Below are 18,036 nucleotides of genomic sequence, written 5' to 3'. Positions count from 1 at the left end.
CAAGGTCCTTGCTTTGTGGCCATGAGGCCAAGCCAAACGTAAGGAATAGAAACTGTGACTAAGCAGAAGAAACTCCCAGAGGGGAGAAGAGAAGTGACAAAGAGAGAAACAGAGGGACCCAGTGTTCCCTGAGAGATGACAAGAAGGCTCAGATCCCTGGAGGAGCCCCACTCCTGGCTCCTTTCCAGGTTGAGGGCCAGTGCCTATGAATTGTTATCATAAATCCCATTTTTCTCAAGACAATTTTATCAGATCTTTCTTACATCCAAAGTATCCAAGTCACATCACTTCCCAACTCTGTTCTGTTACTTGGAATCAGTTGTGATGGTGAGAGTGTTTATACCATGGATATAGGCAAATGGTGCCAATCAGGACTTTCTCCCACCCAACCTCCTTTGGCATGAGAGAGAAGGGGTAGGAGAGAGAGGAGTCCGAACTGACTCCCAGGGGTGTGTATAATTTTGGTTTACTCCAGTTACTCTTACTCCTGTTAACATCCCTAACTTGTAGAAACATAAATGTTAAGAATGGATTAGCTGTAATTTTCTTGCCTGGAAAATCCCATGGACAGAGGAGCCTGGCAGGCTCCAGTCCACGGGGTCATAAAGAGTTGGACATGCCTGAGCAACTAAGCAAAACTAAGCACCTTTACTTTCATTAGGCTGTTGGGAGGCAACACTGAAGACAATTACTTAAATGTCAAAAACAATCTAGAGATGTACTCCTCTTTGAAGAAAGAGTATATTTTCACTTAAGTTTTAGAAATTGCTTCCTTATTCCTTTAACAATATTATGTTACAAGCGCAGTGGTTATTTTGTTTGACTTGCGAGTCTATAGAACATTCTAACACTGGCCCCGTAAAGTCTATGCCCAGAGTTCCTTTTAGTTAAAAGTTTGGGAGAGGCTATAAGGAATGTTGAGGGGATTGAGAATAAATAGAGTTGTAGAGAACAAATAGGCTTCCAATGACCCCCAGAATTCAGGGCCCCAAATTCCTAAACCCTCTCCAGTTGCTAATGAAACAGCTGTCCTCCCATGAGTTTCTCAAGAGACATATGTGCATAGGCTCAGGAACACTTGATGAAAATGACTTTGGATCCCGAACCTCAGTGTTGTTCTCTAGTGAACTAGGCTGGATCTTATTGGTTGCATCACCTTAACTTGCTCCTCTAGCTAAGGCTTACACTTTAAGTACAAAATAAGTCCTTTGTGCTTCTTCCCTAGGTCAGAACAACCAATATCTCACACATCCACGGCCACTCCCACTTCTGTGGCTGTAGTGGATACTGTTGTATGCTACCCAGACCTCCCTTCAGGACCCACACATGCATTCCCCCAAGTGCTAGGAATGTTGGCTGCTGATGGCTTACAGTTGCATCCTTCTCCAAGGTTACAGCCCTCCAGGGTCAGTGTTGGGGAGAGTTGGGGAAAGGGGTTAGTGTTCAGGCCTGGCACTTTGCCTGATTTGGGACAGCCCAGTTCCAGATTCCCCCGTGAAATTGGCTAAGGCCTTCATTGCCACTGCAATGTCTCCTATTACTTCCCTCGTTTCCTTGCAAGTGTTGTTCTTAGGGATACTTCCTGCAAGCAAGTCTCTAAATCTCAGAGTCAGTTTTTGTGGAATCCACCTAAAACAGTGGCCATTTTGGAATATATTGCTAATTAATCATGTTGCTTGCTTTCTCTTGCTGAGCAAGATTAAATATTAAGGGTCCTCAAAATAGCCTTCTATATAATTACAAAAAAAAAAACCCCAAACTGCAGTGATAAACAAGTTCAAGCCCATTTATCATCCCTGCTCCAAGCCCTCACTTGGAGGGCTTCTTTTTTTATCACTTCTTTTTTTTTTTTTTAAAGATCAGTTCTCTAAATCTTAGTGTTCTAGTGGCAGGAAGAGACAAGGAGAGATAAGTCTAAGGAAAGTGCATCAAGGAAAGAAGAAGGCTACTTGAATTTAGCTTGAGCAAAGCCAATATAAAATGTTTTCCTCCAATTATTCATGGGTCCCCTAAGTGCGAAACAGCCATGAGCCAGTCAGCTATTTAGGAGAAGCCAATCCCAGTGGGTCAGTCCAACAAGAGGACCTGTCACTTATTTTCAACAGCTCTATTGTCTGTCTCATCAAATTTCTACTCCCTCACACCAGAGCCATAAAATATCCTTGGCCTTGACCATTCATGCAAAGATCCAAGAACTATCCCTTGAGGTCAACATGGACTAGAAATCTGGTGAATTGTGGTCTGTTCCCAGCACTTGCAAGAAAATCTGCTTATATTAGAGTAAGACACTGGCTCGCTTGCCCAGTTATGAAATATCTTGGTTAAACAATAAGAACCTAAATACTTGCTTCATTATAAGACCTTAGTAAAATCCTTTGATGTCTCTGAGCATTGTTTCTGAATCTATCAAATGGACTGTATTTGTCAGAGATTTTGGTTGTGATGTCAGAAACACAACAGAAAATATCTTATACAGTCACTCTAAGCTCACATCTTTCTAGCTTAACAACTCCAGAGGAAAACAAGCTTCTGTCTCCAGGAGCGACTCTGAGTAGTGAAGCTGGGGTCACAAGTCACAAATCGTCCCTGAGATGATCACTGTGACTGACTGGAGTCCATATACCCTTAGAGTCAGGGAAGAGGGAACACCTCTATTGACATCCCCACTGGTACTACGTAGAGTAAGACGGTTTTCTTCAAGAAAAGATACTGGTAAAAAACTTGCTTACTAAAACAATGAAGATGATGAGAATGATGATAACAATAAGGCCTACACCAAGGCACTTAATTATAAGTTTTCTGAAAACCTGGGGATAAAGGAAGGATTTAGTTAATTTTGGATGCTTACATGCTGTCGCTTCAATTGTGTCTGACTCTTTGTGATCCTATGGACCGTAGCCCACCAGGCTCCTCTGTCCATGGGATTCTCCAGGCAAGAATACTGGAATGGGTTGCCATGCCCTCCTCCAGGAGATCTTCTCGATTGAGGGACTGCGCCCAAGTCACTTATGTCTTCTGCATTGGAAAGCGGGTTCTTTACCACTGGCACCACCTGAGAAGCCCAGTTTTGGATAATCATCATCAAAAATACTCCTTGGTGAGGACTGAGATGATCGTGTGTATGTTTCCTGCAAATGCTATGTTTTCTGCAAATGTTCTCTTCTCTTATTGAAAGTCACTATTATTTTCCTTCCTTCTGCCCTTTAAATTCTGCCCACCACAAAATAATAAGCCAAATCTCTTTTCTTTTGCCAGCAGAAAATTGTCAAATATTCAGGGCACTCATTCACAGAGCAGAATTCTCAAAGGAAAGGTCTGGAGTCCTGTTGCATGTTAGGGTTGGCTAAAGCAGGTAATGAACCTCAGCCAAGTGATGCTTTTAAATTCATAACTCAATTGGAACATAAAGGTGTCCTTCTCTTGAAAGGCTATTTTTCAAACCCTCTAATGAAAAAGCTAGGGAATATTGCTATCAATTCTTCCTTTCCTCCCCAAGCAAATAGCATTCGTCCGCCTTGGACAGATGGGGCTCTGGGTGATAAATGGCCCTGCGTTTTAGCCCAGCAGCGGATGGCACTGACATCTTGCCCCCAGTGTTTGTAAGCTGGGCTGTCCCTCTGCCTTCATGTCCTTAAGAACTCATACACGGCAGGCGTTCGTTCCAGCCCTCCTCGAATTCCAGCCATGCCTTAGGATAATGATGAGCAGGGTGAGTGCCTTCTAGGAAGGATTCTGGAGAGAGTGGGAGGTGCGGAGGAGGAGAGAGCACAGCCTTTCGCCGGCATTGCTTTAGTGCTCGCTTTATTAATAGCTCGGGCACGGACTGCTGCCGTGAATTGCTATTCCCAGAGGGTTCCGCTGGCTTTCCATTTACAGAGGCAGTTCTAACAAAGAGGGTACACACACATGCGTGCCACACACACACACACACACACACACACACATACACACATGCCACTATTCCTCTTCTTCCAGCTGTCTCTTGATGGTCTTCACTGGAGGCCCCCAGACTCACCATCACTGCTAAAAAGAATGTCAATCACCACGGAGTGAGAAAATCACCCATCTCTTAAGGAACATCAGACCAGAGTGTTTGCTGTTCTAATGATTTCACCTGCATTGGATGGAGCTTAGAATATGATTAACGTGGCATCAAACTCCCCATTGTCACGCTCTTGCAAATAAGGGCAGACTGCAGCAGCTATCTTCCAAAGGAGAAGGGATGGGCTATGTGACAGTCAGCGATGGAAAGAGCCAATTCGTTCTGGAGCAAAGGAATCAGTGTACATTTCCAAGCCTGTGATTTGTTCCTGTGATGTTGAATATTCTTCATAAATATTGTGGGTTGGTTCAAAACCAATGACATTGACATAGTTCTGCGTATAAGTACCTTTGGATACGATTTTCCTTTCTGCCTCTGTTTGACACTCATTAAACAAACAAGAAAACAGGTAATGAGGACCAGGTGCCAAGGGCATAATGTATATGATCTCTAAACAGTGAACCTCAACAAATCTTTCTTGATAGGCTCTGAATGCTAGGTGCAGGGGATTCTAGCCCTCATGGAGCTTCCAGTTGGATCATTTGACGTGTCTCATGAGTGTAGAATCCAGGTTGCCTGGGGTCAGAGGTGGGAGGAGCAGCTCTTTAAGAAAGACAGTCCTGGGGAATTCTCTGGTGGCCCAGGGGTTAGGATTGGGTGCTTTCACGGCTGTGGCCCGGGTTCAATCCCTGGTCCGGGAAACTAAGATTGCAAGAGCTGGACAAACTATCCCCAACTAGTGTGGCCAAAAAAGAAAGAAAGAAAATATAAGTTTACTATGGCCACTATTTAGAATGAATATAGAAATTAAGAAAAATCTGTAAGAGAGGCCCAGCTGGGTGAAAGACCCATCTAATAAACCTTAAGGCTCACCTGTTTCATGGCAAACCCTCTGATGGGAGTTAGGCATATCTTGTCTCCGTTTGGGGCTTCCCTGGTGGCTCAGAGGTAAGGAATCCACTTACAAGTCAGGAGACGCAGTTTCGAGCCCTGGGTAGGCAAGATCCCTGGAGAAGGACCTGAACCCACTCCAGTACTCTTGCCTGGGAAATCCCATGGACAGAGGAGCCTGGTGGGCTGCAGTTCACGGGATCTCCAAGAGTCAGTCACAACTGAGCACTGAACAACAAAAACATCTCAGGTTTACAGAATATGAACAACTGATACTCTGCGAGTCAGTGTCTGCTCTGGGTTCAGTAAGCAAAGCATTCCACTACTCATCAGTCGGGGAAGTATAATCAAGGGCCAGAGGGTATCCAAGTGGAAACTGCTCTTCCTCAGCCAAGGTACAGCTCAGATCCTGCTGGCAGGAAAAACAAGAGGCTGCCCAGACATCTCTGCTTCCGTCCAAACCAGGGGACAGTTTGCCCCTCAAAACATTTATCACAGTCTTCGATCTTATTTTCCATAGGGTTCTGGTCCTTGCAATTCGGATATTTCTGACTTTCATTGTGGTCGAATGTGCTCAATTGCTTCAGTTGTGTCCAACTCTTTGCAACCCCATGGATTGTAGGCTGGGGCTTCTCTGTCCATGGGTTTCTCTGGACCAGAATCCTGGAGTGGCTTGCCATGCCCTCCTCCAGGGAATCTTCCTAACCCAGGGACTGAACATGCATCTCCTGTGTTTTCTGCATTGCAGGCAGATTCTTTACTGCTGGTGACTCAGATGATAAAGAATCCACCTGCAATGCAGGAGACTTGGGTTCGATCCCTGAGTTGGGAAGATTGCCTGGAGGAGGGAATGGAAACCCACTCCAGTATTCTTGCCTGAAGAATCCCATGGACAGAGGAGCCTGGCGGGCTACAGTCCATGAGGTCCCAGAGAGTTGGACACGACTGAGCGACACTTCTTTACTGCTAAGCCACTGGGGAAGCCCCTCACTCTGGTTGGGCCTAGTTTAAAATTCCATATCTGGCCTCTGTGACTGGTGTGTAGAATAAAGAAGATGGACTAGGTTATCATTTCCCAAGGTTTTCCCTCAGAGCATTAGACCTGCAGGATGTGTACAAACACGCATAGCCTTTTGTATGCTTTATGACCTTCTAACCGAAAGTGGTGACAGTCTCTAGATTGTTCCATCGTCTGCCACTAATAAGGTCGGACTATTCTTGATGATGATGATGACAGTTATCATATGTTTCTCTTCACATGTATCATCTGTCATCTTTACAAAGCTCTCTATGAGCCTGAGAAAGGATGTGTTATCTTGCCCAAGGCCATACAATTAAAAAAATGGATCTGGGATTTCAACCCATGTCTGTCTGGATCTAAAAGCCATCCCTGGTACATTTCACTGCTTTAATTCCCCTGGTAGGAGTTTCTTTGCTACTGCTACCATAGTCTTCTCTTAATTCCAATGGAACCCTGAACTTTTTCAAAAAGAAACTGCCAGAAACTTCTTACCCTCAGAACCTCCTCAGTCAACGCAGAATAGGGCAACCCCTCTAAGCCTTTTCCTGTCTTTTGTGTAGCACCTCCTTCAGTCTTGCTAATCTGAACTGCTCCTTGGCACTTGATAATATTCATCTTTATATCTGATAGCAACATAGACGGATTTATCTTTTTAAATATATGTCATATGCTATTTACACCAGTAGATTGGTAAACCTATTGTATTTTTTGGAGGACTGTTTGGCTGCCTTTCAGAAATCACTAAAATAGTCATATTCTTTGACTCACTAGTACTATTCCTGGGACTTGATCATAAGGAAAATACATTTTGAAAAAGTGACAGGTCATGATGCTTATAGTGGCATTTATAGGATATTTAAAAAATCAAAGACCCCCTCAAACCCCAGGTGTTTAACAGTTCAGAGTGATGAAGTAAATTACATATGAATGCTGAGATATTATATAGCTACTGAAAAGAATAAATGTGATAGCTGTCCTAACATTGAAACCAGTGAAAGAAGCTATGATCTAACTATGTGAAAGCAACATGCATATATCAATACAGGTTGGAATGAGTTTCATAATTAGAAAATAGAGGTACAGTTAAAGTGGTGTGAGAACAGGTAGAGATTTTTTCTTTTTTATTAGAATTTCTTCTTTGCAATGTTTTAAAATTGATGGAATGGTGGATTGTTAAAGTTCTAGAACAGTTTCGGGGGGGTGTCTCTTCATTAATACTCAAGTTCATCTATAGGTGGCAATGGCTTTTCACGCCAGTGAGCAGTGCCAGTCCCAGGCATGACAGCTCTGGCTTCTCAACAGATCTCATATCAAGAGTAACCTGCTGGAGAATTTAATTTGGGAGGAATGCATCCCATTGACATTGGAGTGTGAAGGGCCAGGAAACAAGAAAATGGGATTGATTTGCACATCATTTTCAGCTAGAATACCAAACCAGGCTGGTCTGTAAACAGATAGGAACCTCTGAGGCAAGCTCAGTAAAAATGAATAAGGTAACCTAGTAAAAATTCAGCCTTTCCCTTAAGTCAGAGATTGTTTAATTTCCTCCTCCCTAAATTCTTTCTTAGGTGAACCCCACCCCCATATGTTGCTCAAACACATTCTTCTTTGCACAGTTGAAAAAAAGCTGAAATTTTTAATGGTGATAAATTAAATGTCTATCACTGACCCACTAGGATCCAGATAGTAAAATGTTAATCAGAGAAGTTAAGTAAACCATTTAAAAAATCCTCTGTCATACCAGTACTTCATCAGCAATGAAACAGACATGACTGATCTAGCCCCAGAGACACTCAGAGGGCAGACTCACCTGCAGAAGTCATCTCAGAGACATTCCACAATGATGGTGCATCATACAGGCCACGACGTGAAAGTGTTTGGTCAGGTTGGGACTCAGCAGCTCTCCTGGGAAGCACCTCATGCTTAAAAACTAATAACATTATCCCAGAACTCGGAGGAAAAATGAACAATTGAGCTTCAGCCTTCAGATCACATGTGGTTTCCCCAGAATATCCGAATCCTTGAAGCTGGAAAAAGAGGAAGGATGTTTGCAATCACATCATAGCTCTGGAAACACTGAACTTCCTTCAAAAAGGCAGGATGGGTGGATGTTGAACTGAATTCAAGGGTGTGTCTGTTCATCATGGGGTGGATCAGGATGATGCATTAGTGCTGCTTCACCTACAGACAACAGGGTGATCTCAGCCCCGAGGAACAGCTCTGTTCTTCAGGTACAGCCCCTATGAAGCCCAGGTTGAAATAGCTTCTTTGTATTATTAGTCAGGCACCAGCTGTTTTTAAGATGAATACTCCATTCATCCTTGCCGTGTGACCACTGCAGTCTGAAGGCCCTGACTCACGGCCCTACAGATTGTTCTCTGGCTGTATCTCTATAGTTCAGAGGCGAGATGCTGTGCTTGGCTGAGAAAAGGAGCGATTCCTATTGCATGTCCAGAGACTGGGGCAGGTGGTCAGGAGCCGAGGCTCCAACATGCAACTCGAGTTACGATGGGTATGGAGGGAAAGTACCAATACTTACCTTTAATGGCTACAAGAACAAGACGCCTGTGTTAGCTCAGGTCCTCCAAGAGCCAGAGGTCAAGTTGGGATTAAAGTGAGATAAACTGAGAAAGAAAAACCCCTGTGTGAGAGAAAATGAAGAGAAAGCCATGTGAGGCTAGGAGGACCTTCAGACCATCATGCCAATCTGGTTCCAAGTGAAGGTGAGAGGGAAGGAAGATTGGGTAGAAGTGTCCTCAACTGCCATGCAGTCAAAGGAAGGCTCAGCAAACCATTGGGTAGCCCCCAAACCACAGTCGTCAGCTGGAGAGGCATCCCCTGTCTTGCTGAATGGCCCACCTCAGCATCCTTGCTTCCCGCAGTCCCCAGCAGCCCGTGGAGGGGCCTTCCCTTAACCCTACACACTTTAATGGGTTTCAGAGCACAGGGCTGGGGTCCTCGGTCAGTTACACTCGCCAGAATTGAAGGTCTGTAAAGCATAGTCTCAAGGCTGTCTCCAAGTTGCCTACAAACCAAAATCCCACCAGTATTGGCCAAAAGAGTGGTTTGGGTTAGGATATAGATTATTTTTTTCCTTTTTCTTTTTTTAAAAAAATTAATTTATGTATTTGGCTGTGTCAGGTCTTAGCTGTGGCACATGGGATCTTTAGTTGTGGCATCTGGGATCTAGCTCCCTGTTGTCGTTCAATTGCTAAGTTGTGTCTGACTCTTTGAGACCCCATAAACTGCAGCATGCCAGGCTTCCCTGTTCTTCACTATCTCCTGGAGTTTGCTCAGATTCATATCCATTGACTCAGTGATGCTATCTAATCATCTCATCCTCTGCTGCTGCCTTATCTTGCCCTCAATCTTTCCCAGCATCCGGGTCTTTTCGAATGAGTTGGCTCTTCACATCAGGTAGCCAAAGTACTAGAGCTTCAGCTTCAGCATCAGTCCTTGCCATGAATATTCATGGTTGATTTCCTTTAGGATTGACTGGTTTAATCTCCTTGCAGTCTGAGTCCCCTGTGTTGGGAGTGCAGAGTCTTAGCCACTGGGCCACCAGGGAAGTCCCTAGATTAAGTTAATACAGGAAACTGATGGAAAACAAAACAGGAAAACCAAGAACCAAGCTTTGGGAGAAAGTAAGAAGGTGAAAGTAAGAAGTAAGGTGGAGAAAGTAAGAAGCTACTGGGGCTTCCCTAGTAGCTCAGTTGGTAAAGAATCTGCCTGCAATGCAGGAGACCCAAGTTCAATCCCTGGGTCAGGAAGATCCCCTGGAGAAGGGAATGGCAGCCCACTCCAGTACCCTTGCCTGGAGAATTCCACAGACAGAGGACATGCCAGGCTACAGTCCCTGGGATTGCAAAGAGTTGGATATGACTGTGTGACTAACTTTCCTTTTCCTTTCCAAGAAGGTGAAAAGAGAAATGGCAGGATCAATATCTTACCTTAACTTTGAGTGTAGCCCACTCACCTGCTCAATTAATCCACAAAAACAAACTGACACTAGCCAGCTATTTTGCTGTACAAAAGTCAACATACACTTACTACTCCTGATTGTTGTTGTGGTTTGGACTTCAGTCTCAAAAGATGAAGAAGATTGTATTTAAGCAAATGGAAGTTTTTAGAATATTTTCCCTGAAGAACAACTGACCTGTTGGATATATTGCTCTGGATGGAGTTGGAATAAATTTCTACCAGAATCTTGGCTATCTGCCTGTTTATTTTGAATAATACCAGACTAATAACATACAGGCCAAAGCATCACCCTGAGACAGATCAGTCAAATCAAATGAAACATATGGAAAAAGACCCATGTGCAAATGAAAATGTACTATATGATAAAGCTGGCATTTCTAATTAATAGGCAAAAGATAATATGATTATATTGTGTTGAAACAATTGGTAGCCAATCTGGAAAAAAATTTTTGGATACTTATCTAATATGTTATACCAGAATAAATTCAAGAAAGATGAAAGATTTAAATATCAAAAATAAAATAAAAGTACTGATGGTAGAATTTTAAAATCCTCTCTCAGTGGCAAAGGACTTTCAAAATGTGAAACAAAACCCAGACACCATGAAAAAAATAGAAATATTAATTTGATACAAGTAATTTTTGCATGGGGGAAAAAAATCCTTAAAAACAGAAGACATAAACTACAAAGATATTTTTGCAGTTTGTATTTCAAAGGCCCAAACTCCCTAAAATATAAAGAGATCCTATAAGTCTGTAAGAAAGACCATCAACCCAATAAAAAAGATGGGCAAAGGAGATGAAGAGCTATCTTATGAAAAAATATATATATAAATGGTTCTTCAGTATAAACATGCAGCTTCACTCATAAGAAAAATACAAGTTAAAATTATGCTAAAAAGTGAAAAATCAGAATTTTTTGAGATGCTAGATTTTTACCTATCATACTGGCAGAGATGACCAACATGCTGTTGTAACTCTGGTTTCCTGAAAAACAGGGATCAAGATGGGATTAGACATGCAAGAGATGGACTAGGGGAACTCCAGTGAAGGCAGAAGAGAGCCCTTTAGCCCATGAGGCTAACCTGACTTGGGAAGGCAAGAGGGGAAGGGGAAGGAGGATGGGATAGGGAGAGTCTCAGGCTTCAGCACTTCTAAGAGTTTGGCCAGGCTGATGGAGAGTGTTTGAGCTGAAGTCACCTGCAGAACAATCCCACATCTTTCGGGACTGGGCCTTCCTGAGGGTCCTGGCTGCACTGAGCCCCTGCCTGGGAGGAGCCTCTGGGAAGCCTGGACTCCGTGCCTGGGCAGTGGTGGATTCCGACCCTTCGGAGATTACATTTTCTGCAGCACGAAGTCTGAGTGGTGCATTTTCAAGGCAGTATCACGCATGCTTTGGTAGCAAAGGTAGAGGAAAACAGGCATTCTACACCGCTGAAGGGGCTGTAACTTGGTATAACCACTCTAGATGGCAATGAGCAGCACCTCTCAAAATTTTAAAGGTACAAGTCATTTGAACCAGCAGTCCCACTTCTGTGAATTTTCCCTAAAGACCTTTGTATGTTTGAGGGCATTCACAGTAGCAAAAGGCTGGTAAGAGCCTCAATTGAGCCCTAATGCAAAGGTGTAGGCTCTGATGAACATATACCCTTGGCCCTGCAGACTTCTTGCCCCAGGAGAAGGGGTCTGGCTGGAACAGGGCAGTCCTCTAAAGCAGAGCACCCAGGTCAGGGTTCTCAGATGCCCAGGAATAAAAAAAACAGCCCAGGGTAAGAGGGCAGAAGGTGCTGGAGAAAGGCAGCTATTTAAGACAGATGGTCAGGGAGATTGTGAGACATTTTCTACTACTTTAACCTTCCAATTTCTTTATCACGGTCATGCTCCTGTGTTCAATATTGTCATTGTGTCTGATCATGAATTATTGACGAAGTTCATGGAAAAACCTAATTTGCTTTGCACTGGGTTTGCAAATGACCTGTTTTTGATTCATCATTATCTCCATTTGCAAAATACATCTACTTGTTTTGTGAGTAATGATCTGTTTCTAATATTAGAGTTTTCTTTAGAAATTTTTAATTTGCATTTTTATTTTGAGAACACTTTATTATGAAATCTTCTTAAACATTATGAATCAAGAGAATATTATAATAAACCCCAGCATAACAGTCACCCATATTAACTGATATTAAGTCACTTTTGCACCATCTGTGATACATATTTGATAAAGAATTTAAAGCAAATCCCATACATATTTGCCTTTAACTATTTTAGTATATATCTTTTTAAAAAATGACATAATTTACATAACCAACCTATTATTATCACTTCACAAAAGTAACAATTTTAAAAATGTTTTACTTAATTATCTTGCAATACCCAATCCATATTGAGATTTCTCTGATTGGCCCCAGAATACCTGTTCATAGTCAATTTGTTTGAACTGGGATCAAATGCTCCATACTCTGGATTTGGTTAAGTTTTGTATAAAAGACTTTTATAGGAAAATTTATTATCACTCCTTTCTCCCTTTGTCAAATATATGAAGATATTTGACCTTTTATAATAATGATTTCATAGACTATGGAGTCAATACATACATATGCAGCTAAAGCCTTTCCAAGGTCAATAGATGCTTGAACTTCGTAGAGCTCTATGGAGAAAGCATTCAGATAAACAGCCAGGGTCTCAATAGCCTCACAAGTGTTGCCTTACAATCTATTTTTGGAAACACATCTGTCCGTGGCCACTTCAGTGCATTACTCCCTCCACAAAAATGTGGGGTTTTTTAATTCAAAAGGGAACAGTCATTTTTAGTGCTGTTTTTTTTCCGTTTGTCTCAGAATTTTGCCAAAGTCTTTAGGAAATGCTTTCTAAAATTACAAAGCTGTACCAGCAGCGCTACCTGGAAAGCAGAGCAAGTGAGAAGGGAAATTAACCATCCCTGAGCAAATGCTTCATATGGAAACCTGAACACCTCAAAGATCTTGCAGGTTATTCTTTTCCTTCCATCTTAAACACCTTCTGGAGACAACCACAGTCCCTACCAGCAAAGATGTGTAGAAGTGTTTAAGGAGGCCCTTGGAAGTTAGGAATCCTAGTTCAAGGATCGGGCGCACATCCTGAATCTTTTTGAAGGAAAAAGGGATTTTTCACTCCCATGGGAGGGAAATATTATTTCATTTTGGTGTTCAGTCGCTAAGTCATATCCGACTCTTTGCAACCCCGTGGACTGCAGCACGCCAGGCTTCCCTGTCCTTCACCATCTCCCAGAATTTGCTCAAACTCATGTCCATTGAGTCGGTGATGCCATCCAACTGTCTCATTTACAGCTGCCTTTCATTGACTCCAAACATGGTCAGTGTGTTACTTTCCCATGAAATTTTCACTAGTTTATCTTTTAAATTTTTTCTTATTTTTATTTGTTTTAAGATTTTTGTTTAATGTGGACCATTTTTTAAAAGTCTTTATTGAATTTGTTACAGTACCGCTTCTGTTTTGTTTTGGTTTTTTGGTCATGAGGCATGTGGGATCATGCCTGACCAGGGATCAAACCTGAACCCCCTGCACTGAAAGGTGAAGTCTTAACCACTGGACCACCAGGGAAATCCCTGTCTTTTTTTCTTTTAATATGAAAAACTTTTAGTAATTTACTCAAGTATCTAATTGTTACAATTCTAGTAACAATTAATTTATCGATCTATAAAACCCCTTATTATATGTATTATATTTTAGTTTGTATTTCACTCTTTCTTGCATTTGTTCTGATCTGTTTTTCCTATTCTACTCATTTAAAAGTAGATTATTTATTGAATTTATAATTACTATTATAGTAAATCTTATTTTATTATTTTAAATCACTATCAGTACTTTATGTTTTAATATTTACTATGTATTAGGCACAATGCTAAGTGCTTTAAATGGATTATAGCACTTAATACTCAGACTGCTACAAAGGGCATGTTATGTCTATCTTAATCAACTGAAGTAACAGTGGTTCAGAGAATGTAACTAAATTATCCACAATGACATAGCTAGCAACTAGTTATCTGTCTTGATAGTAACATGACTAAAAGAAAGCTGTTCTTTTTAAACAAATGTGTCTGTGCTTATTCATTACCAAGAGCATGGTCTTTATTGAAAATCCCAACTAGGCAGGGGTTTGTGGGAGCTGGGGGCAGGATCAGGGTAAATTTGTATCTTTGGTTGTATCAGATCTCGGACTCTGACAGATTAGTAATTACAGGAAAAGCCAAAAGGAATCTTTCTTCACCTGGTTATGCAGGGGAGTTAAGCTCCAATGCTCTGAAGTATCCATTGTATATACTGAGTTAACTTTTCTCCCAGGCATCTAGAATGGGGCTAGTTAGGTGTTAACCTTGGGAGAAATGATTAAAGTGTCACTGGAATCATTTTCTTAGCTTTGTGGCTCAGAGGAGGAACTTGGGTTGATGCAAGTCTACAAAGCATTAAGTTAGAAGGCGTGGGCAGAGTTGAGGTCAAGTAAGATGCTGAGGCTCTCCAGGCCTGCAACTTCACAGAAAAGGAGTTTTAGATGAAAAACCTGTGACCTGGCCAAGGGTTAACATCCTGAAAGATGTTAGGGGTTGTGGGGGGTTGGTGTGGACAGCCCTCTTCAAAGCCAGTTCACACATTCCACTGATGACATCTTAGCACTTTGGGGACTCCTCTTTTGGAATTGCCATCATTCTTAAGAGAGAGAGACGGACTAGTTTATTTTCATTTATATCTTGGTTTTGAACCAACCAATATTACCCAGAAGATTCACCCGTTTTATCTCCAGACTTAACTACAAATAACTTGAGGCTGTTTATGAAAAAAGTGAGAAGACAGTCCATGGAATGGGGAAAAAAATTTGCAAATCATATTTGGTAAGAGGTTAATGTCCAAAACATATAAATAACTCATATAACTCAATAGCAAAAAGCCAAATAACACAATTTAAAAATGGGCCAAGAACCTAAAGAGATATTTCTCCAAAGAAGATATAAGAAAGGCCAACAGGTACATGAAAAGCTGCTCAATGTCACTAGTCATTAAGGAAATGCAAATTAAAACCACAATGGGCTATCACTTCACATCTGTTGGAATGGCCATCATCAAAACCAGACAAGAGATAACAAATTCTAGTGTGGATGTGGAAAAGGGAACCCTTGTGCACTGTTGTTAGGACTGTAAATTGATGCAACTGTTATGGGAAACAGTATGGAGAATCCTCAAAAAATTGAAAATAGGGCTACTGTGTGATCCAGCTGGGAATATAACCAAAGGAAACTAAAACACTCACTCAGAAAGATACCTGCACCCCTATGTTCATAGCAGCATTATTTATAATAGACAAGCAAGCCATGGAAACAACCTGTGTCCAGCAATGGATGAATGGAGAAATTGTGTGTGTGTGTGTGTGTGTGTGTGTGTGTGTGAGATGAAATATTATTTAGTCATAAAAATGAAGCAATCCTTCCATTTGTAATAACATGCATGGACTTTGAAGGCATTATGCTACATGAAATAACTCAGAGAAAAACAAATACTATATGATCTCACTTATATGTGGGATTTAAAAACCTAAACCAAAAAAACAACAACAAACTCATAGTAAAAGAGATCAGACTTGTGGTTACCAGAGGCAGGGGGTGAGGTGGAGGGGGGCGGAAATGGAGGAAGGTGGTTAGAATGTCCAGATTTTCACTTATAAGCTAAATCAGTACCAGGAATTCAAAATAATGTACTATAGTGAACACTGCCAGATGATACACAGGAGAAGATGGATGTTTGCTGAACCTATTTTGGTAATCATTTCACAACATATGTAAACCAAACCATCATGCTATGCGTCTTAAACTTATAATGATGTATGTCAATTATTTCTCAACAGAGCTGGAAAAAAATCATACCTATCTTCCTGGCCTTGTTACTGACCGGCTGTTTAACTTCAGTCTCACCACCTAATGTCTCAGGGGCCACTTTTTCTAAGGCAGTGACTGGATTAAATGACCTCTAAGATTCCTTCCTGCTGGAAAATCCCAGGACCAGGTAACCAGTGAAGATCTAACAACGCTGAGAATGTTCAAAAGAAGGCATCACAGACTCTGAAGGGAAAAGAATTTGAAAACATCACAATAGCCTATGCGTTTACTTCCATGTTATTTTGCAAAGGACAGAGAACCTACTACTCCATTCATTCATTATGGACTGGCCACATTCAGACGGGCAGGGCAAGTTTCTCCCATACTCAAAAACAGCAAGGATGAAAATAACTACCTTTTACTGGGGTCCTTCAAAGTGCCTGTCACTTCGTAGATTCTAATTCTTTAAGAAGTTCACAGTCCAAGAGGGATTTCAAACCAATGGATTACAGCTGCCTTTAACTAACTCCAAGTAAGTTTACTAATTTCCATGGAATTCTCATTGCTTTGAGTCTGTCTTGATACTAATTTGACTAAATGAAAACTGTTGCTTTAAAAAAAAAGTATCAGTGCATATTCACTGACAGAAGCATTGTCCAGACTGGACATCATTACTAATGATGTTACTAATAATGCCCTGTCATCCCCCATTTTTCTCATCTGTCTCCCATAATGTTTTATGACCCTTTTATGGAAGCTACATAGTGCATTAAACTGTAAATCATAATAGTAACAGACTATTATTTATATTGCCTATTTAATTTTTTTGCGCCAGAAAAATATAGGTGAGTCAGGGGAAATCTATTATCCTTTTTATGAAAATCACTCACATGCATGTTTCAATTTGTATGTGCATTGAAATCCCAAGGCTGCCACTTCCCTTCCTTGAATAGCTTACCTAAATTTTCTCTTTATTTTTTAACCTATCATATAATGCAGGATAATAATAGTGTGTGTCTCAGAGGGTACTGTGAGAATTAAATAATGAACCTGTGCTTGGGAGGTAGTCAATGTTGAATAAATATTTGCTACCATGAACCATTGTGAGATATAAATGTTATTGTGGTAGATGGCTGGAGCCCTTCTCTAAAGGAAAAAACACACTTTCTTGTCCATCTAGTCACTGAATACATCTGTACTCCAAACAGGTAGGGTTTTTCCCCATACTAAGCAGTTCTCCAGTTTTCAGGAGATTCCAACTGGTGCCCTACAGAAGTGTTAGTCACTCAGTCATGTCCGTTTCTTTGTGACCCCATAGTCTGTAGCCCACCAGGCTCTTCTGTCCATGGAATTCTCCAGGCAAGAATACTGGGTTGCCATACCCCTCTTCAGGGGATCTTCCCAACCCAGGGATTGAACCCAGGTCTCCTGCATTGCAGGCAGCTTCTTTACTGTCTGAGCCACCAAGGAAACCCAATTTAATTCCGCTCTGACAGCATCCACCTGGATGTAGCATCGGATCCCACAGGTTAAGGGCTCTGTCCCTCAAGACTGTTCTCCCTTCCCACTTCAGACATCAATAGCAAGTCCAGGTCATGCTACACATTCCCATGACCCTCTCCTCTGTTCAGTAATTTGCTAGAGCAGCTCACAGAACTCCAGAAAAAAGCTTACTTACTAGATCACTGGTTGATTATTAAAGGATACAACTCTGGAACAGTCAGATGAAAGAGACACAAGGGCAAGGTGTGTGGGAAGTGGCAGGGAGCTTCCATGTTCTCCACGGCAAGCAACCTTCCCAGCACCTCCACGTGCTCACCAACCTGGAAGATTCCCAACCACCATCATTTTTTTTAAATGGATGCTTCCTTGTATATGACTCACTTGAAAAGACCCTGGGAAAGATTGAAGGTGGGAGGAGAAGGGGACAACAGAGGATAAGATGGTTGGATGGCATCACCGACTCGATGGACAAGAGTTTGAGTAAACTCCTGGAGTTGGTGATGGACAGAGAGGCCTGGCATGCTGCAGTCCATGGGGTTGCAAAGAGTCGGACATGACTGAGCAACTGAACTGAACTGAACTCCTTGTATACATATGGTTGATTCAATCACTGACCATTGGTGTTTGATTCAACCTCCCTGCCTCTGAGATAGAGGTAGAGAGGGTAGGTGAGCTTTTAATTCCCAGCCTTGTAATCACATGGTCGGTTTCCCTGGCAACCAGCCCTCATCC

At 41.8% G+C, this 18,036-nt stretch overlaps 1 protein-coding gene and 1 long non-coding RNA gene across 3 annotated transcripts in view; one reads left to right on the top strand and one right to left on the bottom strand.

Annotated features, from left to right (window-relative positions):
* The window catches only part of LOC139031398 (uncharacterized), a 42,822-nt gene that overhangs the window by 18,034 nt on the left and 6,752 nt on the right, over positions 1 to 18,036 (bottom strand). The window contains exons 1-3 of one of the 2 annotated variants that reach the window (XR_011483844.1): positions 15,850 to 15,929; positions 8,494 to 8,595; positions 7,765 to 7,981 (exon numbers count right to left, since the gene is read on the bottom strand). This is a non-coding gene — a long non-coding RNA (uncharacterized lncRNA). Of the gene's footprint in view, positions 1 to 7,764; positions 7,982 to 8,493; positions 8,596 to 15,849; positions 15,930 to 18,036 lie in introns of those variants that run through there. The other variant, XR_011483845.1, reaches the window with a different exon arrangement.
* KIF13A (kinesin family member 13A) overlaps positions 16,019 to 18,036 on the top strand; it is a 215,550-nt gene continuing 213,532 nt past the window's right edge. Inside the window, exon 1 of the mRNA XM_070456186.1 lies at positions 16,019 to 16,333. The gene's annotated coding sequence lies outside the window, so the exon portion shown is untranslated. The remainder of the gene's footprint in view (positions 16,334 to 18,036) is intronic.

Source organism: Odocoileus virginianus, chromosome 27 (genome assembly GCF_023699985.2).
Source record: "Odocoileus virginianus isolate 20LAN1187 ecotype Illinois chromosome 27, Ovbor_1.2, whole genome shotgun sequence".
NCBI classification, from domain to species: domain Eukaryota; kingdom Metazoa; phylum Chordata; class Mammalia; order Artiodactyla; family Cervidae; genus Odocoileus; species Odocoileus virginianus.
Note: the sequence above shows the minus strand (reverse complement) of the source record. Positions and strands in the feature narration are given on the sequence as shown.